This window comes from Centropristis striata, chromosome 19 (assembly GCF_030273125.1).
Source record: "Centropristis striata isolate RG_2023a ecotype Rhode Island chromosome 19, C.striata_1.0, whole genome shotgun sequence".
NCBI classification, from domain to species: Eukaryota; Metazoa; Chordata; class Actinopteri; order Perciformes; family Serranidae; genus Centropristis; species Centropristis striata.
This window is the reverse complement of record NC_081535.1, coordinates 20,866,023-20,891,763: the sequence shown is the minus strand read 5'-3', so window position 1 is coordinate 20,891,763 and position 25,741 is coordinate 20,866,023. Positions and strand designations below refer to the sequence as shown.

The 25,741-nt window shown below is 38.9% G+C and overlaps 1 protein-coding gene across 2 annotated transcripts in view; it reads right to left on the bottom strand.

The window, feature by feature from the left end:
• Positions 1 to 25,741, bottom strand: part of fibcd1b (fibrinogen C domain containing 1b) — a 141,664-nt gene that overhangs the window by 105,456 nt on the left and 10,467 nt on the right. The window lies entirely within an intron of this gene.

Below are 25,741 nucleotides of genomic sequence, written 5' to 3'. Positions count from 1 at the left end.
CAACTAGGCTACTTTAAAGCTGCAGTAATTGATTTTTAACCACTAGTGGGCAGAAAAAACATCACAACAAGCTTGTTTTGGTAGACTAACAGGTTTGGTTAGCAATTTAGGAAACTGCTGCTTGCTTTCACATCCAGCAGAGATAGAGCAACTTTAGCATCCATTTAGTGTTGTGTTTATGCCTACTTTATATCTTGTAAATCCAATATTTAAATATTATATAATTTGCTCTACTTTACAATGATTCAGTCTCAAACAACATTCAAGCAAAAAAATCTGTCTTTTTGCCGAGTAATTCCAAAGCTTTCCTCACCCAGTTAACTACTTCTGTCTGACTGCCATTTGTTGCTGGCAGGTAGTATACAATTAACTTTATTTTTATGTTGCAACAACTACCTACGGGGGGCTAATGAGAGTAGCTCAGATGCAGCAGCACAATAATTGCATGGGCCTTAACAAAAGCATACAGGTTTGAAGAGGCTTCAAAAGTCCATGGAACTGAAGAGTTGGGTGATTTTCCCTCTGTTTTAACAGGTGTGAATGACGCCTCTCACACTATAATCAACACTGCAGATTTAAGCCCCTTAGCACTCTACACTTCTATTTTTTCTTAGAGGGGTTAGGGTGGGGGACGGGGGATGATCAGGGTCAGATAAAATGTCAACAGCAGATGCAACTCAGAAGTGTTGTACATCATCTCAAAGTAAACAGTCAAGTTGTTCTAATCATAAATCAGATATAAAAGTTAATTTAAATAAATTGTGAAATTGATTTTAACATCATGACAAAGGCATATGATGTGCAGTATATAATATGCATTCCTATGGTCTATTATGTCCAATACGTAGCGGTAGAAATGTTGGGGTTGATACAACTTTGGTGCTATATTTAACCATTTTGACTACTTGAGAATTGCTAAAAAATTGTCAAAAACCCTCCAAAATATCACATGAAAACAGCAAGACCTTGACAAACACCACAGAAAAAATAAACTGCGATAAGGAATCTAAAACTTTTGACTTTTTTTTTTTTATTTCTGCAAGAATTGCATTTTTCAATAATTGGATAGCGAGCACTTCTGTTTTGGAAACTGCTGAGAAACCCACTTATTGTCAATAAACCTAGGAAAGCCATACATCCTCTGACTGTTCTAAGTCTTTAATTTGTTGTTGTAGTTTTATGAGGCTGTGATAATCCTAGAAGTCAGGGCAGGTCATTTTATACAGTGATGAAGTTTCAAAAAAATGTTCTCACTATAATGAAATGGCTGCACATGAATACAATCAGGCTCATGGAATCCACAAGTGTCTCAGCTTTCCAGTCACACCAAATGTATGCAAATTGATTGTTTAGGGACCCTAGTATGCAGAAATATTCAAATACAATAAGAGAAAATATCATTCTGTATAACAGCATAAAGTGGGCATGTCTTTGATTCAGATATCTTGACTTCAGAGTTCAAGGGACCCCTTTAAAAAGGACCATGTCGCCTCGTCGGTGGGCCATCTGATCGTAAAGGGGTTAACTATAGATGTGCACACGTATGTGTAGCAGTTGTGTAGCAGTGGTTGTCTCTGTGTACGTTTTGCAGTTGTCGCTGAGTGCGAACGGCTGTGTATGCAGCTCACACAGACATTGTTATGATGGCTGACCAATAGTTCACCCCTTTGCTCTAAGCATTCTCTTCCAATGTGTACGACAGCAAGGCAGCAAGAAAAGAAGGCAGCAATAGAGAAAAAAGTAAAGGGGGGGAGTGAGTAAGAGATGGAGGGAGATTTAGGAGAGGTGTGCTGAATTCTAATGAGCAGCCTTAGGGTCAGCGATAGAAATCTGTCTGTTCTGCCTAAAACATCGCAGCTGTCTGTGCTCGCAGTACACAGAGGAGCTACAGAGCTACCATTACTAAATAAACACAGACTCCACAGTGATACGGCTAAACAAACTAACAAGTCAGCCACACAGTAAAGCAAATTGGAATGAATTTGTATGTTAAAAACCCACAAATAAAAATAGATGCGTGCATTTTATGCCGAAGTTCACAGGTGTGCAGATATAGACGCAGAGGTGTACTCCTGCTTTGTTACAGGGCGATAAAAACACATCACATATGAACACACAGAACAAAGGTTGTGTGTTGCAGCTGCAGCCCACTCAGATCCCTGACACAGTCTTCCCATTACACTGAGCAGCACGTATCAGAGCTTTAGTTTGTTCATCCCCCTGCCTGCTAATGCTCACATTGGGGTTCTTTGCTGCCTGTGCACACAAACACACACACGCACACACAGTGACACGGCAATAACTGTGGGGCTTCTTGTTGGCAGTGGTCCCAGTGTGGGCATGACTGCTTGGCAGTGTTTGTCTAGTCCTAATCTGACTCCACAAGCTCCACAAGCTCCACCAGCGGAGAGGATTTACACTTAATAGAATATTTGGGCTTTTTTATTGGTTGGACCTTACGAGCAGAATCCTATCTGATGGGCCACGTCTATAAGAAGACAGGAAAGGCTCAGACTTTTGCTGGGTGTGACTGAACGTGTATGTGCATTCTTTTAGAATGAGTGAGCTGATGTGTTTGCATGAGAGTATGTGAGGACATTTTTTTTTTCTTCAAGAATCTCAACAACTATATATGAATGTTAGGAATGTGTTGTTCTTGGAATATACTTGCTCACTTTGCTAAATACCTTTACGTTTGTGTGTATATGTGTGTGACAGGGACTTAAGCAAGGTGTGTTTAAACCTCACTGCTCGCTAAGCCGATGGAGTGGAAGAGGCTTTGCATATATTCACTTGTGGGCTTACTAATCATTTAACGGGACTTGCAGACTGCTAAATGAAAGGACTGAGACTGACAGAATTTTTTTTTTAAAAAGGGAGAGAAGGAAGCAGAATAAATAGCACAAAGACAATTGTGTGCACAGTTCATCACATATGAGAGATTATCATGTTAAGTATGTATTGTCTGTAGAAATCGCTATGCCAAGGGAAAGGTTAACAGCGAATTAGTGAAAATAATTGACATCCTGACATAAATACTGAGGATTTCCCAATAGCCATTAGAAATTAAGAAGTCATTCATATAAATGGCGGAACATCTTTAAATTCACACCAAGGCTTCGTTTTACCATGACAATGCATTGAGATTACTCAACCCAGACATGAGCTGCTTTGTATTGAAAACATTTTTTTGTTTGAAATGCATTTACTATAATTCTAAGTTCTTAGATAATTCAGCAATAAAGTGGAAATGTTCATTAATTTGAGAGTAAAAAATATTTTTTTTTTGTGGAGGAGGATGATTCTCTCTCTGGTACATTATTCATAAACTAATGAACTACTAAATAATGAACCCATAAATCCTTAACTAATGACGCATTCCAGATAATAAAAAAAATCACTTGTACGTTGAATAGGATGATGTGCGATTTCACTTGAGGGGACACAAAGATAGTGGCCAATATGTATTTAATATCATGAGGAAGTCATTATTAGTTATTGGTTATGTGCTATTTAGCAGCTGATAGTTAATCTAAAATGATTGGACTCACATATTTAGAACTTGGAACTCATTAGATCATTCATCAAGTAACTTGTCATTATCATTATCTACAATTCTTAACTCAGAGTTACTCAAGAGCTACTTATTGATTAGTAGTTGGTTCCTGGTGTGTTTCTTCCTTGATAATTACTGAAGATTTTGTGCAACTGATTGGAAATTCTTTGGACAGCTCACCCCAAAATCAAAATTTTGTGTCTTCATTGCCAAGTGTTGGCTGTAGAGAGGTCTGCCTTCTCTCGAGTATAAAGGAAAAAGATGGTACTCATCTTATGGTATCCAATGTCTCTTTCCAGAATTCATGTCCCCTTTAATTGAAGTAATCCACAGACCTTGTTACGAACAGTTTCATGGAGGAACTATTTTCTTCAACAAGATTTCCAACCCAAACGACAGAATAGGCCGTTTGTCAATACCACCCATAACGACACATGTGATCATTTGTCAAGATGAGCTTTTCCTGGGTCACGATACTGAGGGGTGTTCTAAAAATAGCACACAATACATTTTACATACATGTATGGTTTGTGGCCGTAATTTCCGTAAATTTAGGCTATTAAACCACTGACCCAAGTTTAGGCCAAAAAAATCCTAGTGAGGCATTATATAAGACAGTTTAAAAAGTAAATACATTTATGTAAATGCTGGAAGTGAAGTAGTTACAAGGGTGAGTTAAGTAAAAAATGCAAGTTACTTAAAAATAAATGTACTTTTGTTTTCACACGGGACACAAACCCCGTTCTCCTGGGTGGAAGTCTGCTGTTCATCCTCCTCTACTGAGCTGTAACGTTAGCTAGCTTAGTGATGCCTGAAGCATCAAGCAGTTCCTGAAGCATCAAGCAGTTCCTTCTGCACGGTAATATGGTTGGCGAGTGTAGTTTGGTTAAGAGAAAATAGTCCTTCAATGAAATTGCTCACAACAAGCTCTGTGGATTATCTTGAGTAACCAGGTCAGGATTTCTGAAAAGAGACATTGCTGTTGAGATTTTTAACTGTATTTGTTGGCACTTTGAGCACCACAAGCTGAGTGCCATCTAGTTCCATTATACTCGAGAGAAGGCAGACATCTCCAACACTTGGCAACTCACACCAAAACAACCTAGATTGACAAACAGCACTACAGGAAAGAGGAAAGTATTGATTTTTTATTTTGCAGTAACCATCCATCTAACCATTTATGTAAGAGAAAAAATAAATATTATTTAAAAAAAAGGAAAAACTGTGAAAAAACTTTCTCACTACACACAAACATAATAAACTCAGACACATGGACTTCCTGAAGAGGAACAAGGATAAAGGACCTGGAAGACCTTCATGATGTCCATTCTGATCTAATAAATCCATCAAATGTTCAAAGGTTGTCAGAAAAAAAAATCTTATCTTTTGTATGTGTGATGTACAATTGGTGGACTGACCTCACAGTCTCAAGGACTGAAAGTAGGCGTTTTGTTCCCTTTTTCGGGAAAAATACTGACAATAAGAAACAAATTACATTGCAAAAGAGCAGTTACATGATTATGTGTAAAGGTTGGGTGTTGGATATGATTGCTAGATGATTGCTTTTATAAGCTATATTCCAGGTTTGTGTCCCAATCTCATTCTAGTGATCACCAATAACCGTGTCATCTCCTGATAATAACAATATTTCCATAACATTTCCTCAAATAAAGGGAGAAAAAAAAGCATGTGACTGTAATTTGCAGACGATATAGCTTGAAAAACAATCTGCCACAGAGTTCAGACAAAATACTATTATAACCTTCCCTACCTCCTTCATAAAACAAAATGTAATTTGGGGGCAAACAGAAGATTGTTGCATGGGCTGCTGAATATGATGAGAGAGGTGTTTACCTTGCCAGTGCCTATATTCTATTCTGCAGACTACAGAGATTTGGGTCTGGATATTTTAGAGGACACTGCCACAGTGGATGTGATGGACGGCATAGCAGCTTTTACAGACTTCAAAGGGACTATTCCCTGTACAGCTGATGGCTGATGACAGTGCTGGACACTTTTTTTGGATTACTTTGCCACTGGCACATAAATAATGGTTATACAGGGTACCAGGAGGGACAGTGGTGTGATTTAGTAGCAATACTAAGTATATGAGGCATCCTACAGTATAATGGTACATCAATCATTGGTTTGTTTTTCATGCCTTCTGTCCAAATTGTATTCATACTTACTTTCTAGTTTATCTCTGGCTTAATAGAGAGAAAAACTAGGGGAGAGTGTTTTTATGAGGCTATGTTGTCCGTTTCTGCCTTAAGTGGTTTTCTTCTTTTTGCTGATTGGTTGCATCTGCTCGGAGATTAGCTATTTCAGAGGTGTAAACAAAATATTCTTTCAACACACCTTATCAGGACTACCCTCTGGCCAAAAGAAAACAAACACATCTTAACACGCCACAGTTGGAACAGACAGTCAATTAGGAGACCTGAAGAGAAATGCAATGCGAGGTGATGCTGAATGTTTGTGTTGTAAACTAAAAGGGTCTGAAAACAGGGTTATGTTTTTATGTTTAATCATCTAAAATTCAAAGAGATATAAAAGGAAGTGGTTCTGAATTTCTTCTATGACCTCAGCTGAAATAGCTTGCGGAAAAAGCTCATGGATTATGCTTGAACATTTTTGCATATAGATATATTTTTGCACATACATAAATGTATATTATTAGCAATGAATCTGGTGATTATGTTTTCATTTATTGGATTCATTTTTTGGTCTAGAAATTATCTGAACATATTCAAAATAATGTCCATTCTAGTTTGTTTAAGTCCAAGGTGATGCATTTAAATGTCTTGTTTTGTCAGTCCAAAACAAATATATATTCTGCTTAGGCTTGGGCAGTATCACAGTATTATGTTATACCTGGGTATTGTATGATTTTTGATACCATCAAACCTACAGATGCTTCACTCTAAACTGCGAAAGAGTTGATGTATTTTTTTTGATGTGTAGTGCACAGCAGCAACCACCAGAGGTCAGTCTATACAGGTGGTGCTGAGTTGGGAAAAATGGCCAGTTACAGGACTCTGTTTGGGAGTATTTTGGGCTAAATTCTGGTGGGAAAAATAAATCAGTCAACATGGACCAAGCTGTTTGGGGCTATTTCTTGTCATTTTGTTTAGGTAATTAAACGTATTGCCTCCGAAAAACAAGAGAGGCACCTGTGATGCTGTTAAGCGGACATCTGATCAGTTGGCAGCTAGGGCAAGGCAGTAAAAGATAAATCTGTAGAGGCAGCATTTTCAAATACTTAATACTCAATAGAATTAAGGGTCTATTTCAACTATGTTGTTGGAACAGTGGAAAAACTAACTGGGACACGTTTGGTAAGTTGTATTTTCATTCAAGTTTGAATTAGGTGTTTTTAGATGAGTTATCAACACAATTAGGCTTAGTTCCGAATCTTGAATTCAGAAGGTGTTCAGATGTATTTCACTGTATGATGGTACAAAAATACAGAAAGCTAATTAAGTTCAGACATAAAATAGAGGAAAACAGGATATCTCCATATTTGAGATGCTTAAAAGGCCTTTTCTGTTATTTTTCCATGAAACAATTAATATTGATGAATTGTCGAAATAGTTGGCAATGTTTCTTCTGTCGATCTCCTATATGACTCTTCGGTGTGTTGACGTGTGCTAGAGTGTGATATAAACTGTACACTCCTAAATTTACAAACTACAATCAACTGCATCAGCTAAAAAAGATGCATGCAAACACCGAGAGAAATGCTCTTCACCTTCAAAATAAGACAGCATGCAGTGAAGGAAGAGGGAGGAGAGGCCTGCGGGAGACCAGGGAGATGAGTTCAATCCTAAGAGACAAATCACCCGCTCTACCCTCCACTGCTTGTCCTTGGCGCTCGCACTGCAATCGGCCACACACAGGGAGTGAGTCTGTCACCCACTGTCCCTGAGGCGCGCACACACACTGGAATGCAAAAACATATCACCACAGCCGCTATTATAAAGCACACAATCACTGTGAGGTCAGAATGGCTGCTTTGTGAGCGTGAAGTGAAACGGCGAGATTGAAAGAGGGCTTTCAATTTCGTATGGGTGTTATGGCTTTTATTGTTACCTCTCTTCTCTCAGGACACAGATGATCTGGGACTGCTCTTGCTTGTGCTCCCTTATCTGCTAGTTCATTTATTGAGAGGCTAAATGCATGTTCAGACAAGGCTCCATATGTAAAAGCTCAACCACCCTATCTACATATCAAGTACAATTTATTTTCATTTTTCTTCACTTCCCTTCTGTGGTTTCTGTCAAGACAGATGATCTCTTATTGAATTTCCTGTCCTGGGGATTTTTTTTTCAATTTTCTCTTATTACTATGATTTTTTGTGAGGTTTTTTCCTGTCTTCACAGAAAGCTTGGGCTTCAACAAGTAGCAGCCTCTGGTTCTAAAAAGTAAGGCCAATGTAAAAGTGCCTTTAACCTGCATTCTTTCTCATTTCCAGCAGGAGGTGACTCCACTGGAAAAAAACCAAAATAGTATGAAGGTTAATGAGAAAATGGCCCGACTTCTCACTTTATCTATAACAGGCATCTCAGGTAACATGTTCTCAAGTAGGGATTTGTATAAATTCCTATGAAAACTTTTGAGGTGCAACTCCTATGATATCCCCTGAGATGTGACATGTGACAAGCCTTTTTTCAAAACATTGCTTCAAATCTTTTTTAACAGATGATATTCGTTTGGTAAATTATTGTTCCAATTTAGAGTAAAATAACAATGAATAAGGGTTTGCTTTAGGGCGTGGCTACCTTGTGACTGACAGGTTGCTACCATGATGCACTTTGTGCTTTCACAGTGTGTTTTTGAACATTTTGATAGCTTAAAAATATTTTTTTGAACATTTGGTCATTCTATAAGACATCCAAAAGAGCACAGTTGCAGTGATATACCACTATCAAGGAATACCATGGTTGATGATGAATATCATGGTTAATTGATAGTTATATATCGTGGACATTTGCTTATCCATGTTATTAAAAAATATATTTTATTTATCAACAGGGAGACATATTGCACATAAACCATTAAAAAAATGGTTTCAAGTTATAATTAAAAGAATTTTTAACCAAAAACATAGGTTAACATACCATAAAAATCAAATATTGTAATGAAATGTTCAAACCGGCTATCTAGCACTATAATTAGCTGACAAGTTAGCAGCTCCCGATCCACTCTGTGCATGTGCCGGTTCCCAAAAAAAAACATCCAAAATATTGATTACATCCATTTTTATACACTCTATGGGCTTCAACTGAGTGGCTCATTGAAACATTTTGGGCTGTACAAATTAACTTGACTTGAAGATAGGTATGGCTGCAGAAATGTGTCTAATGTGGTTTTATAAATGCAAAAGCAGCACATTTAAACAGTCAAACATTGTATTTGCACTGTGAGGGTCATATCAACAGAACGGCCACCTTGCCGATGCTGCTCCAGCACACACAAACACAGAGCTATCTTCATTAAAAGAACATGCTCATTCTCACATGAAATAGCAGGGAGGTAATTACGATGCTATGTGCTTTACCTTTGTCAGAAATAATCAAAATGATTCTCATCAAGGACGCCTCACATTTTAACTTCACAGGCTTCTATCTCTTTCTACCTCCTTTCCAGTCCCCACTTCAATTTCTCTTTTTGAAATTGCAGGCCACTTACAGTCCTGATTGCAGTTGCAAGCGCAGTTAAGTGCACCAGCACAATCACGCACAAAATCCACACATACCGTCACGCAAACACATACACACACCTTTTAGCGCTGCACACACACACACACATAGACATGCCATTAAAAGACAAGATGGATCTCCGCCCCACAGCCTTGCTATTTTAATAGCAGTGGTGATAAGAAGGCAGACACTTCTTCTAACAGGCAGAAATGAAGAGCCCCCTCTCCTTAATGTATACATTTGCATACATATGTGCAAACCGTACAGGCACTCATAAATAATACATACATGTTATGGATACTGCTGTCTACACTTCATGGTACAGCTACCTTGCAGAATGACTTATGGCTGTAGCTCAAGTAGCACAAAAAGGTGGTCTATTGCTTGTTTGTGTGTGTGTGTATGAATGTGCCTTTATCCGTCTCTGTGTGTCAATCTATCTCTGTGTATGTCTATGTTTGCACACCACAAATCTTGAGTTTGACCTTGGCAAAAAGATCAGATTTTGATGCTGATGGAGCGAGACAAATTTGGTTTTTGCTCTTTTACTCACACAGTTTGTGTGTGTGTGTGTGTGTGTGTGTGTGTGTGTGTGTGTGGTACTTCACTTATGTGAAAAACGGCAGGTATTTTGTATGAGTGTTTGCATGCACGTGTGTGGCACTGCGTGACTAGAGGATATGTTGGTTGAGTGCTATCGGGTGGTAAGTGCTGCATGTTCATTTTCTCCCTGAGGGGAGGTCGTGCTGCAGTGGATACTGGTCTTCTAAGGTCATGGGTTTCTATATGAAATCAACTTTTCCGATGATGCCCACATGTTACGGTATCACAAACAAAAAAAACACAGCAGTTCCCTTCACCTTTCAAGTGCAATATATCACTTCTCATGCTGAAAAAGATGGAGCATGAAATGGAAAATGAAGATGAAGAAATAAAGAGCTGTATTTGCTCCCTACACAGCACGGTAAGAAGACTCTTAACAAGTTTCTGTTCATTGAGGTCAATGGGTAACCGAAGCCTGACTTCCTATCCTTAAAATTGAATGTGACAGTATTGTTTCTGGCTGGAGTCTAGTTAGCAGATACAGGGTGCCCAGCGCGCCAACAGTGTAGTGCTACTTCTTTTCGTGGCACTACTCATAAATACAAAAGCAATTTTCTCAAAAGGGCCTTCACTATAATGGGAGCATTCTAAATTTCTGTGCAAAATAACCCTTCAGAAGCTACGGTCAATGAGTGCAGTAAATACTGTAGAATGGGGGTATGAGCGCATCATGAAGGGGCCTCTTGATGCAGAGTGTGGGGGTTTGATCGCTCCCTTTTCAAGAGGTGAAATCCGCATGGGAATGTTTATGAAATAGTGTTGAAAATGAGATAGTTTCAGTCTCGGAGTGAGTAAATGTTTAGTCTGAAAATGGTGAAAATAAAAGAGACAGACAGCAACTCTTACTAACTATACACAGTACACACATGACCTAGTAATTTGTCCAGACAAATACAAATAAAGGAAGATATTAAAAATAAGACACCGCCACCACTGCAATAAATAAGTATATAAAAGAAAGCTGCTTTTATCCCATTACAAAAGTTATGGAAGAGCATCTTTGTGGAAACTATTAAAGCCAAAAAGAGAGTGAAATTAACTACCAGGCAGATACACATACAGGATGCATGTTTGATGTCAATTGTATTATTTTCATAAAAACAGAAAAAAAAACCTGATAATGAACTGTTAATAATCTGGCCCGTGTATTTGAAGAAACTCAACTAAGCTTCTCAGAAATTTTTAAGAAGGCACATCCAATTAGTGTACCCGCCAAATCTGGTGCCATCATGACCTGCGGTTTATGAGACAAGTTTTTACCCTTTATCATGCGGTTGCTCAGAAACTGATGGTGAATTTAATGAGTTCTGCTGGCAAAAATCTTCAGTTTGTTCAGATACATGCAAGCCTCACATTTCTCCAGAATTGGTTAATGCAACCCTGTAATGTGATGTAGTTATGTTATCAAGAAATGACACAGACATTTAATACTTATACAGCAAAACTGCATCAATGCATAAAGCATTGTACTTATTTTAAACGCAAAATTTGTCATTTTCTGCCACTAGGGGTCTCTCAATCAAAACAGTAACAAAAGTCAGCTTTTTCTGGTTGATTTACCTTTGTGTTCATTGTTTAGAAGGTTTTAACAGGAGCAGAAATATCTGCAAAAGTCTCCTCCTTCCCAGAACAAATGGACCCGTCATTTAAAACCAGTAAAAACACCACATTAAGCAGTTTTATGTTAAAATCTGTGCTTCTCTGGAGCTGTAAGGTGGATAAAGGATGCCCTGGAGGCATGAGCTGCTAAAGTTGGCTTGTTTCTCTGATAACTTAAGATCCAGACATTTAAGAGATTTTTACCAGGAGCCGAATTATCCACAGAGGTCTCCTCCTCTCCAAAACAAACAGTCCTGGTGATTAAAACAGATAGAAACACTAAATAAAGTAGTTTCACATTAAAAAATCTGTGTTTCTCCTATGCTGTTTGGTGGACAAAGGAGGGGCTGCGATCCGGACTGAAGCTAACATTTGCTCAGCTTGTTTCTCTGATAACTTGAGATCCAGACGTCCAATTAACGAAATCCTCAATTCATTTACAGCCAAGATGTAAATATAATATAATATACAAAAATAATATCTTTAAAATTGTACTGGATAAAAAGTTGATGTACATAACACTGACGCATGTATAAAGAGGATATGATGCCATTGGCAGACCACTATATGAACGGCAATAAATTATTATTAAAATTAACAATTTCTCTGGTTTTGAAAAATGTTGAAAACATTTGGGATATTGTAAGAACACAACACAATATAGAACATCTGAGAGTTGCAGAAGCAGTGACCATGTGTTTAGGAGATAAAGCTAATTTACAATTTTATATACAATACAATTTAAAATCAGTGCATATTTAAATCAAAAGCAAGACAACATCAATCATAGCACAGAAACTGTACTTTACTTTAGTATTTCAAGTTATGCAACTTCATACTTCTACTCCACTATGTTCTAGAGGCAAATATTGTACTTTTTCCATGGTTAACTTAACATGAAAAAACAAGATTAATTTGTTTTCGCACTGTTGACTGAGTATTTAAAGTAGTTCAAATCAACCGTACCTGAACAGAAATAATAAAATAAAATGCTGCTTGCGTAATAACAACAACAACAACAACAACAACAACAACAACAACAACAACAACAACAACAACAACAACAACAACAACAACAACAACAACAACAAAAATAACAATAATAATATAATTGGAATATATCAATCTAACCAGGGCGGATGTGAATAAGACTTTTACTTTTGATACTTTAAATGAATTTTAATGCTGATACTTTTGTACTTTTACTGTAAAGGTTTTGAATTCAGGACTTTTACTTGTAGTGGAATAATTTTACAGTGTGGTATTAGTATTTTTACTGAAGTAAGGGATCTGAATACTTCTTCAACCTAGATTTAACCAAGACTTGTCTGTTGTAGAAAATACCGTTAACACCGTTGCCCAAATAAAAAAAAAAATGTGACAGCTTCACTGAAATACAACAGGAGTGTCGGAGAGAGATGTAAAACGGAGGTACACTTTATTCTGAAGAGCTAAGATCTTAAGTCAACAGCCTGAATCCTCGAGACTCAGGAGCTGGCAAATATGAGAGCAGAATCAGTGGCTTGCTCTCTGGCTGTTTGTAAAAGGAACTGCCACAACTGTCATTTTTTCCATGAATGCAGTAAAGCAATGTCAAAGAAAATGTAATCCAAATGAACACTGAAGAAGGCAAGGACTAAATCAAAGTGGAGTGACTGCATAAATAGACCAGTTGAGTGTGGTTAGCTGGTGCTAAACATCAGTCACACTCTGGAAGTAACAGACAAGCTATTCACTATGTTTACCCAACTGGAACTATATAATAACTCAAACTTGCTTCATGTCTGACAGGTTTTCACACCGGCTTGCCACAATGTGTTAGGGGGTATTCTCTAATTTTTTGTAGTTTTTTTCTGCATTTAAACACAAGCATCAGATGAGCAGCTCGGGGTTCCTGGAGATTACACAATAATAGATTCAAACGGGTGACAGATTTGATTTGTGTGGATTCACACAGTTGGGTAAAGTTGCAAATGGGAAATCAATGTGTTATCAAACTTTTCAGAGCGACAAATTGTATTTGTCTCGTTTGGACTAATCAACAAATTCTCTGAAACGCATGCAAATGTGTATACCATGCCAGTTCTGCATCAAGTCACACAGCAACAGTGATTGGTGATGGCAAACATGTTTATATGGTAGGCCCGTACGGAAAATGTGCAAACTTTAAAGCGAATACACACACACGGACTTAATTAATGCAGTCCTCTGCAGACAGTTCCTCTGGAGTTACGAGATTAAACCACTTCATTAGTGTCTAGAGAGACAACAGACAAGAGATGAGAAAGGCAGAGCTTGGGGAGGGGGAACGGGGAGACGAGAAAGAGTAAGAGCCTGCTTTGTTAGTGTTCGAAAAGAGACACTTTCAAGGCAGTAATTATGACGCAGAAAGAATGTAATTATTTTCCCAGAATGCCAGAGGGCTCAGAGTGTCTCCTAATAGTGATGGGTGACAATCTAATAGACCATAGATGTAAGCAGTGCATGGGGCTTAATTGGTGTTTAAACGTAAGTGGCTTGTCTGAACACATCCAGGGCTCTCTCCCAAATGTGTCGGCGGTGCCTCCACCCTGTGATCCTGCCTGGCATGATGTGACAAATTTGATCAGAGAAAAGCAGTGTCACCGTGCATCTCACACAATCTGACAGCTTGCAGTAATAAGCCTGAGGTACGGCGGGTGTTTTAAAACTGTCACGTTTTGCACTTCCCCCAGGGATCCTCAAACTGATTCATACCAAATCAACAATTAGAGGGGGGAGACTCTTTTTGAATAGAGATTGCCACGGGTGACGTGAGGATGCTTTGTTACAGATTGCACCATGAGAATGAGTTCAAAGCAGGGAAAACAGTCGCTGGCAAGAATCACAGCTGTTTCACTTATTCAACTGAATAACTTTTCCAAATGAATAAACAGTGATTTTTTTAAAAGATGGCTTTGACATTTATGCTGAACATGATGGCAAGCGGCGTGAGAGGTATCTCACTCCAAATGACTTTTCTCACGTGGGGTAAAGTGACAGAATAAATTATCCACTAAAATGGATAAACCACTTTGCACCTTGTTGCTGCTTTTCCCAGGGTACTAGTGTGAACACAGCTTTATGGGAAATGAAACATTCACTGTATAACTCCTGCGGGAGAGCTGCAGCGATGAGTTAAAACGTCTGGACTCCTAATGGAAGGCTTGGTCGTGAGAACAAACCACAAAGGTTTTCCTTTTTTTTTTTTTTTTTTTTCTCTTCCGAGCCTCTGTCAGCTCACATTTGCGCACTCTGCTCACACAGTCATTTCCTTTCCTTGCTACTCGGCCAAAAAGTCGATTCAAGAAGCTTAGTATTCTGATTGAAATCATAAATCCATTTTATTCATTTCCAGATTTTCATTTTGTAAGATCTATTATTGAAGAAAAGGGCTATTGAAAGCTCAATATGCACAGTATGCTTTGACATTTAGAGTAAGTCAGTGCAACAAAGTGATGTGGCTGGTAGCATGAGATCTCCGAGTGTAGGTTGTGTGACTGTGGCAGATGCGATAAGCGAGCTGAACTTTATCCTAATAAACGGTGTAGGGGGTTACGCTCGCCGCCGCCCCCGATACTCTGATCAGCGTTTGACCCATGACCCAGCCCACAGCCATCTTCTAATTGTGACAAGGCACATATGGCAGATAATTATTCTGAATAATCTGTTGCCATGGTGATTGCTGACCCTGATGGCCAGTGATGCACCCTCTTCATGTCCGGCTCTGTGGTTGCGGGCAGTTGTGCTTCTTTGCCCTCTCAAAGTGCTGGGGATTAAAGATGTACATTATCACTTTAATCTCCTCTTTAACCCGTTCAATCAGCCCCCGCAGAGAGAGAGAAAGAGCGAGAGAGAGCTCCGCTGAGCTGCATATGGCCACGGACAGACGTATGTTTTACCGCTCGTGTATTTTATGAAAGCTTAATATAAATAAGATTTCATTCTCTCAGCGGCGCTGTCCTATCTCGGTAATCCACTTCAATCCTCATCTCCATCAGCCCCGTTCAGTGTCTCTAAGTGTATGCCCACGATATAAATACATCACGCTACTATTGAGCTCTTACTTACTCTGTTCCCGCCTCATATTCACCAAAACGGATAAACAAGCCTTTCACTCCCGAGATGTATAAAATAGAAAAACAAAATTTACTGGTGAGGCATCCCTCCAGATATCCCCCCTGAGCTCAAAAGCATGAAATATGAAATTGCTCTGAGTCATAATTGAGTGGCAACTCAAGATAATTTGTTTTGAGTTTAAAAAATGTTAAGATTGAAAATGACTCAAATAAATAACAACAGTCAAAAAGCCATTACAAAAGGCATTACGTGCAAATTACCACTCTAATATGGTAATAATTCAGTTCGGAAAACAGTTTTAAAAGATGTCACATTTTAAAATGTGATACCCATGAATCACAGGCACACTTAAAAGATAAGTTGAGTCAAAGTTTTAAGTGGATTATGGCGTGAAGGTGACTCACTCACTCGATTAAACAAATTATATTAGCAGTCATATCAACAAACATGATGGGGAAGTTATGATCATAGATTGTATAAAAGAAGTGAAGTGGATGGACTACCATTTGAAGCCTGGAGTTTGGCATTTGGCCGTCACCATCTTGTTTTTTTGGAGCCAGAATTCACCATATTTGGATGAGATTGTGGAGCTGGGGAGGGGCAAGTTTTGGCTTGGTTTTGGCTAGCAAAAAACTGGCTTTAAAAAAAATGTCCTTGTCAGGAAAAATTGAACAGCCGACTATAGTAGTGCAACCGATAGCTTAATAAGACACAACACCAAAATGTTCCAACTAACTTTCAAGAACTGAAAACAAACCGAAAGGGTCAAAGATGAAAGCAAAGACAACAGCCTAAAACAAGTTCAAGGCTATGTAAATGTACACAGTGCCATGAATACACATTGCTGCAAGAGCCTGACTAATATATTATTGGCCAATGTTGGCCAATATCACAAACATATTGGTATCTATCAGTATTTGCATCTGATATGCGCTGATATGAAAGTTGTCTTTACAGAATATATGATGCCAAAAACAATGCTTGAGTGATTTTGAAATGCTCAGCATTTGACTAATGCTAATAATACAGAACAAATGTTTATTTGGCTATTTATTTTTATTTTATCTATCCTTTTTTTCTATTTTTTGTGGCTAGATTTGACAGTGTATTGCATTGTATGTGCTGTGTATAATAATGTTAAATATTCTCACTTGTTTAGGAAAGCAGCCTTCTGAGTCCCTCTGCATTGTCTTATCATTGCAAAATCAGTTAACAACACACATAGAATAGGCCTATTTTCATTCCAGGTTAAAAAATTAACTTTATCGTCTGCATAATGGTGATTTGTGAGTAGTAACTTGTCAATCACAAGGTAGACACGACTATACCCCATTTTACTCTCAATGGGACCAGAATTTACAAAATGAACATCATGTTGTATAGAAGAAGACTTTAAACTAGAGACTAAGACCATAAACATGTTACAAAAATATTTCCAGAGGTAATAAATCAAGTGCGAAGTAGGTTCATTTCCTCATAGACTTCTATGGAATCATGCTTAATTTTGCAGTGGAGTCACCCCCTCTGGCCATTTCAATGAAGGTTTGAGTCAGCACACTGGCTTCACTGTTCATATCTGGAGGCTACTTCCATTTATTTTATACACTGCTGTTACAATGCTAAATATATTGAGAATGTTGTTTTTCTGTTTGTCAGGTTAGTTTACTGATAGTGTCTAACGGGAATCCAAGCCACCACCATCTCTGTGACCCCTGACCCATCCGGCTGCAGGGCTGACAGCAGCTGTCACGGTCCACATCGTGGAAAACCACAGCACACAGCAAACACATCACAGCCATCTAAAATATAAAACACATTATCAACATTTTCTCTGGCCGGCTGGCTGATGACAGACAGTGCGTTGACCCTGGGGTGAACCATGTCAGCCTATCAAAACAAAGGTCAGCACGCCGAGATCCCTCCTCCTTCCCTCGCTCCTCCCCCTCACATCGCCTCTCATCCCAAACCTGTCATCGTCTCCTCATCCTTCTCTCCTACATCCACTCCCCTTGACCACCCTGCTCCCCAGTGCTAAAGAGTTCCTCTCTTCATCTTCAACACATTTGCAATAAATCAATGTGAGCTGAGGGGCTGTAGAAATACTGTGAGTCTGATTGATTTCTTATGTTAGCACATTACAGATGCCTGTGAGGAGCCTGCCAGATTTCATTCCCCAAGCGAGCAAGGCTGAGAGGGAGAGAGCAGAAGTTTAACATGCAGTGAGGATTAAAGAGGGACACCGGATGAGCTAAAACAAAGCTGGAAAACAATTTTCATGATTTTTCGGCAATTATGTGACAATTACTGTTTCCATCTGGTCACAGAGGCTAACTGAGAAGTTTTATTTTTTTAACTTTTCTCTACAGATTTCTCCAATCCCTTCTGACAAAAAAAATCTCTGGGCATCACGCTTTTTCTTTCTTTTATTATTTTTAAATAAGTTCTCTCACACTCTCTGTAGTCCATTCCCATCTCCTGCAAACTTCATCTATTAGTCATTGCATCTGTAAGGGAGATTGACTAAAGGTGGCAGACAAATGGCTGAGGCTGTGCTGTGCTGACAGGCTCTATAAGGGCTTTTATAATACCAGACTTAGACTAAGACTGGAACTACAAGTACCCTATTAAATGGGAACGGAGCCCAAAAATGTCCATTTATGATTTCCAATAGAAAGTTAAGATGAAAGTGAGGTAGTTTTTTGTGAAGAATAAAAAAGAAAGTTTTTAGCTATACTGTAATTGTTCCTCTCAGTGATCATCTACAAGATTTCACATGTACTGTCTCACCAATGAGGATGCACAGATGGAAGAAATATAATGATTCTTGTTGGATGAATGGGAGCTCCTATTGACAGAGTATGGTGTAATTATAGCCTTTAATTTGAGTGCAATAATAATGACTGTATGGGATTTAATCTATACTACTGCCTTGTCGACTTTTCCTCCCCCTAAACACTTGAAACAAAACTGGGTAATAGAAAAATGTTGGTGTCTGGGGAGTGCTCACTGTGTCCCTTTTCTCCCAAAACGGTTTATAATGTTCATTCTCTATGCATATTTATAGTCGACTGTATATTAAAACTTGGCAATCCACTTTCAATATTGCAAGTCATTGTTTCACGCACTGCTTCTCTTTGCCAAGATTTAATGGAACTTGTACATTTCTAGACGCCGATACCGCTGTGTTTTGAACACATTTGTCCAAAACAATATATGAGTAAACAGGAAATACTGGGGCTGGACAGGCTGTACCTTGCTCTTGATAAATGATACAGACACCACACTTGATCTTTTTGCCTTTATTTTCACCCCTCCTTTAAGATACAGCAGAGGCTTGGAGAACACAGAATGTTTGGGATTGTTGACAGTGAGGCGTTTACAAAAGGGAGCACAAAGCTGGTCAGACTGACTTTTATTACTGGCCAATTTTTCTTAAGTTCAAAGAGACTTTTCCATTTTTGACTGGTCGTATTTTACTGGATTCTATTGTATTGCACAGATCCAATTGCAATGCTAGACTATACAATGGACAGCAAGCCAAGTGACTAAACAGTGCAGTGTTTGGCCAACATGTTGGCCAGGTCATTGGGTAAAATATTATAAACAACGGCAGTCAAATACACCAACAGAACTAAAGGCTCAGACACACCAAACAGAACCAACAATGTCAAAGGCTGGCTGTTATGTCAGTTTGTTTGGGCCAATAAGTTGCACTTGAACACACCACAAAAACAACAGCCAATGACAATCTAACATGTACATTCTGCACCTGCGTTCAGAGGAAAATAACTGTCCATACCAGCAGGGGGCAGCAGTCTATATGTGTCATTTAAAAAAGGAAACTGGAAAGCCTAGGATTGCAGATATACAACTGTTTTTAAGTTAGATACAAAGCATTTGGCCAACACTTTCCCTCAGTACGTAAGAAGAAGGTTTCAATACTACATTCCAGATGGCCTTGTTGTTACGAAAATGTGTTCTTATTGGAATGATCAGACAAAGATGTTTCCCTCTTAACTTCAGTCCTCTGCTTGCTTTCCTCACTTTCATTTCTCTTCATGAGCGCTGATTCGCCAACAGCCAATCAGAGTGATTTCTCACACCAACGGGCTCATCCAAATGCTCAATCGGCTGAAAAGCCAACAACATGGACCAAAAAGGGCCAACAAGGGCCAACTAGTGCCAATGATGCGGGACACACTGCAAAAACCAAGCCCACTGACGGTCATCGACAGCCCAACATCGCCTGATGGAACGACTAATGGCTTGGTTTCAGGGTCTTAAGATTTTAACAAACTCTTTAATAAGGACCCTTCTGAAACATCTCATCAAAACATTAACATTAAAAGCCAGACAACCTTTCATTACTGGGCTGTTGCATTAGATTGCACAGGTGCTAATTATGCCAACCACCTGTATCAATTTTGAGATAAGTCAAAGTAACTTTCAGTAAATAAAATGTGCTGGCATTTCCTTGATCAAAATGCCAACTGGCCTATTGATTGTGCTTATAAACATAATACTTACATTAGCATACTCATTGTGTAACCACATTACCACTCAGGGATAGCAATGTCCATCTGTTGACCAGTCTAGAGCACTTTGGTCAAGACAACAACTCCTGGGTGGATTGCAATTAAATTTAATTCAGATATTCATGTTCCCCACAAGCGTGCTAAACATAGCACACACGTCATTAAACATACACATTGGGTTCGCGGTTGTAAAAAAAGGCTGCAGTTTCTGTGAATTTAGGTTACAAAACCACTGAAAATGTCCTGGTTAGGTGTTATAAAAAGAAAGTTTAAACAGTAAATAATTGTACGCAAATGCTGGAATTGAAATGGAAGTTACATAAAAATAAATCTACTTTTGTTTTCAAACGGGACACAAATCCAGTTCATCTGGGTGAAAGGCCGCCCTTTGTTCTTAAATTAAAGGTTTTCAACATGTACATGCCATGTGAGTGAGCTGTCAATGTTGTAAACATTAAGATATTTATGGGAATAAACCTGATTTTTGGGTACATTGTGGATGACTGCTTGTCTGTGAGTCTGTCAGCATGTTAATAGTGGCATTTAGGTCACAGAAAAGTAAAGCCTTGCAGAGCTGCTAACATTCTGTGGCTACTAGCGAGACTTGTTATTATTGCTCATCACATCATTGTATATTATTAAGAGTAAGGAGTGAAGAGTACAAACTTGGTTCAAGTAGATAGAGGTAAAATATATCCATTATGTTCTTGCTTGTGTATTTTCTCCCTTTTAGCCAACACTTTCTGCAACAGTTAATGTGTTCCAACATCCCTATGTCACTTTAAATGTGTTGCTTTTTACTGTGGTTGCTTTTTCCTGCAATGCACTACATTAAGAGAAGAGTATATATGTAAGCATGTGTGTCAGGTTGCATGTGTCTGCTTGCACAGAAGTGTCCGCATGTGCGAGTGTTTGTTTCTCTGAGGAATATGTCCTGTTCTCCATGCTGCCAAGTTCCACAACATCAGCAGAAACTACTGGTCTGCAGTACTCTACATTTCCATATCCAATCTCATTCAGACTTAGGTATTGCCGAGAGGTGCAGAATTTCACCAGAGGAAACAAGGCAAACCAAATATAGTAAATATGAGCTGGTCTACTGCAAGCCATATAGCGTTGAGTCCGAAATTGCACTGAAATGAGATGCAAGTTGAAACGTGAAGAAAACATAATGTTTTCCTCTCCTGCTAATGAATAACAAGCCAGATGGTGTACGACAGAACCACTTCCAACAGTTTGATAAGGCTGGTTATATTTTTTATATAGGCCAAGAACAATAAAATGTTTCCTCCAGATGATATAATGCATCCAGCTATGTGGGCTAGAGAGGGGATTTTTTTCAATATCAATCCATCTCCTGAATTTTTTTGATTGATTTAACGTTTGAATAATTTAAAGGGAGGGTTTTGGAACAACAACAAGCCATGGGAGTGAGTCCTACAATTCCTCATTTATTCAAATGTGCCACTTTCCCCCAGCACATCTGAATAATGGCACACAGTCTGCCAGATTGAATTTTTGATGATGAATAAATAATGGATGTTGGTGGATAAGTCTGTTAATATATTAGCCATGAGTTTGTCATAACTGTTTAATAGGATAGCTGCAATAAATACATCTCTGTGTCTCTTTATGCCCCCCTCTTTGTCTGTCTAGTTCTGAATATTTTTTATGCATCATTCAATTTTTATCCCTCTCCTAAAACTCTGAATGTTTTTTTCATCCTCATATCAGCCACCTAGCCTCTTTCATGAAGTTTTCTTCTCTCTCTGCATATTACAGCTGTAGAAACAAATCAATTTTTTTCAGTTTTTTTCCCAGTTGAGTAAACATTCCGTATCTGTCAGGGGGAACTGTTTTTGCACGGATTATACTGAAAATAATACTGACCACAAGCCATATCTAGCAGTCAGTATTATCCTTAAAGACAATATGGTATACATTTAAAGGTGCAACTTGTAAGATTTGGCCAGATTTTAATATCAATACATTCTAAAAATGAACATTATGAACAGAATGTGGAGGGGTGACAGGGTTGACATCTATGTATTGAGTTACAGAGATATCTACTTAAATTAGCATGCTAATCAGCTAACCCTGGCCCATCCTGTCTTGTATCTGAGAGGCAATAGTAGTCACTCTAACATCCAGTTTGCCCTCTGAGAGGACGGAGAAGTAGACACAACTATACTGTTAGCTGTACAGCAGTTAGCAGCTTCAGTTTGCAAGTAAAATTAAATTAAGACTCAACTACACACAAACCCATATTCAGCATTTACGGTATGTTAGGGTGACCATATTTTGATTTCCAAAAAAGAGGACAATCGGCACGGCCTCGAGACACAAATTCAGACAGGCTTCTTGGAGGTTGATGAACATGCTTTATTATGCTTCAATGGTGCAAAATTAACTTCTGTAATAAAATAAAATGAAATCTGTAAAAACTTGTAACAAAATAATAGCTCTCGTAGACTCTTTTCAAATAAATGAATAAATAACATGAAATAATGTTCTAAATATGAATTCTTCTGTTAGAAAATCTAGCTTCAACAATATATCTCTTAATAACTGCAATAAGATAAATAATAGAAGAGTCTCACAAAGATACTAACTTAACAAACAAAAAGGATCTATACTTTTCATCTTTAGTTGTCTTTGAGCTTTGAGCTTTGAGATCTCCAGCACCTTTATTAGACACTGAGACATATGTGCCAGCATTGCACACGGTGCACTCCGCCTCCCACCTTTCCCGAACGGGACGGTACTTCGGAAATTTTTTTTGCAGTTCATCTGTGAAGCTGCACTTACGCTTCGGCATTTCCCGTGCAATGCTGCTCCGCTGTTCAATCTGCCCTCTGTCTGCTCTGCTCTCTGTCTCTCTCTGTGTGTGTGCGCGGCGCTGACCCGCCCACTAGGCAGCCTCTTGGTAATTACGTCTCGCAAAATTGTGTGCAAAGCGCCGGTCAATTTACGTGCACGTGTACTGGTCCTATGAAAAACAGTGAACACCGGACATTTTCGTGAATTTATAAAACCCGGCCGGACGCCCTGGACAGGACGTAAAAAGTGGACATGTCCGGGCAAAAGAGGACGCTTGGTCACCCTACGGTATGTTGCAATGGTTAAGTCATCTGAGTGTTTAGCTTCTTCTCAGTGGAGATTACGCGCTCAGCAAAACGCATAGAGAACAACAGCTGGCAGAGAGGAATTACAGTTGGGGATGCAAAAAGAAGCAAAAGTGAGGCAGGTAAGTTGGGATCCAGGCTAGACTCTGGGAAAACCTTGCATAGAACTCCTGCACAGCTAGCTGTATGAAAACAAACTGGATTTAGCTTAGCTATGAAGGTAACAGGCTGCATTCTCCTCACACCTGACTCCGCATTATATCTGGCTGTGACTCCTCTCTGCTGGGCTGTTGTTCTCTTTGCACCTGCTGAGTAGGTGACATCCCCACTGAGAGCGAGACGTGAGGCAGATGTATACGTTCTTATTTGCAATCCCGTATTTAGTGGAGTGTTTTTAACTTATTTACGGCATGTTAATTGATGAATCAAGGCTCCCATGTGTCTGTCAGGTTCAGTCTACAGCGGCTGGCTGAACTGCCTTCAGCAGTTTATTGCAATTACTGGTTTTCTTAATAGTTTTCATGTTGGCTTCATGAGAAGAAATCAATGATATATATTTTGATTGAATTTATTTCTCCACCCACAGTAGTGAGCAAGGGGAATCTGCATGTAGTGAAACAGGAACACAGACAGACTTGTACCGTTGATCAATGAACATAGATGCAGTTAATACATTTAAAACACATGTACTTCTGTGATTTTAACAGCTGTCTTTGCAAAAATAGACTTAGGTCTCTGTCAGACATGCGTCTCATGCTTCCAGTGGGGATTAACACATTCATTAGAATGGAATCCTATTTGACCTGTGAGAAGTGGGTGACACACTTCTAAAAACGCTTCTAAAAATGCAGGGATTGAACAGAAGTAACATCTCCTGGTATAGACACAAGACTCTCCAGGGACCCATCCATTGCAGAGTTGCACAGTTTCTTAATCACAGAATATAATTTCAGGTGTAGGTCTTAATTTTAGTTTGGAAAGTTTGCTATATATTATGAGGACTTTGCAAAGTGAAGAGGGTCATCATACATTTAATAAATCATGCATTACTTGCACAAGGTGAAATACTGCAGCCTATTTTTATGTGGCGAGTAATTACAAATTGTGCTTTTAATTAAAATAATTTTAGTAGTGTTTTTGGTGTAGGATCTCATCAATTCACATTTAATATTTGGCTTGTTATTAGCAAAGCACCTGTCCCTGAAGCTAAAAATATATATCAGTAAAAATGATGCCGTCGTTGAGGATATTCTGGCATCAGATAACGAGGTAGTCTTTCTTTTTTCATGCATCCAATTCAAAGATCAAAACATACTACTTAATACGGACAACAAGGATTTCTCAGCCTTCATCCTTCTACTCAATTAATGCTGCTATTAACCTTGAGACACCTGATGCTGCCTGGCCCATAATGATGCCATTATGTTTTCAACGTTAGCTTAAGCAAGTCATTAGCAGGTAAATATATGAAGTCAGTTTGCTAAGGGAATGACTCCATTTGGCTCAGAGGAGAACCAATAATGTGATTTCGGAGAGACTACCAAGTATGAGAGAGTTAGAGAGCAACGCAGCTCGATCACGGGCATATTGGCAATTTAACAGCAAGATAAAAAGGCCCTCTGTATGCTAGCAGTCAAACAGATGCCGCACTCTAGCATCACTATTTTAACACTGAGCACTGGCAAGCTGCCAGGCATTCTTTGCATTCCAGCAGTTTTCACTGATTGTGTGGTTTAAGTTGATTTAAAACTGCATTCTCATCCTCGTCCCTCCCTCCTGTAATATTCTTCTGCTCCAGATGCGGTGGCCAGAGTAGATTGATTGCTTGATTAAACTTCTCCATTTATCATAAATTATTCACTGGATTTTCAGAGTCTAATTAATTCCCTTATTATTTACTGTTCCGTATGCATTCTTAGTCAGACACGTAACCCATCACAAAAGGGAACTGCGCTCGTGTGTGTACGTGATTAGTTGTGCTTGCGCGCTCGCATGCATGAGCGTTGATTAACGACGAGCCGAGGGAACAAAAAGAAAACGGCCATTATATTGTGAGAAGTATGTTCCCTTAAAAGCCTCTAATCTCTAATCTTGCGTCACATGAACAGAACTCTTTAACTCTTCGATTGAGATCGACGGGAGGAAATTGGACACTTTTCTCTGCAAATATGGAGATAGAGCCCTATCTGTCAGCGGAATGGGTCTGGCTAGTTGTCCATCAAGATGACTGAACTTGTAGCACGTGCACACACTGTGCCTCTCTCATCCCTCACTCCACCACTGTGCCTCATTTCCAGCCCACTCTTTTCCCTCCACCTGCACACCTCTCATCTGCCTCTCACTGGTTATTTCCAATGCATTTTTAATGATGATTTAGCAGGGAAGTGAATGATAAATTTCAGAATGGCGATATTACAGTCTCCCGGAGTAAAATAATGGGGTGAATATACACATTTATCTTTGCTTTAGAGTGTGTTTTTTTTTGCTCTCCAACACCTTAATGACCCTTTTTGGCACACTCAC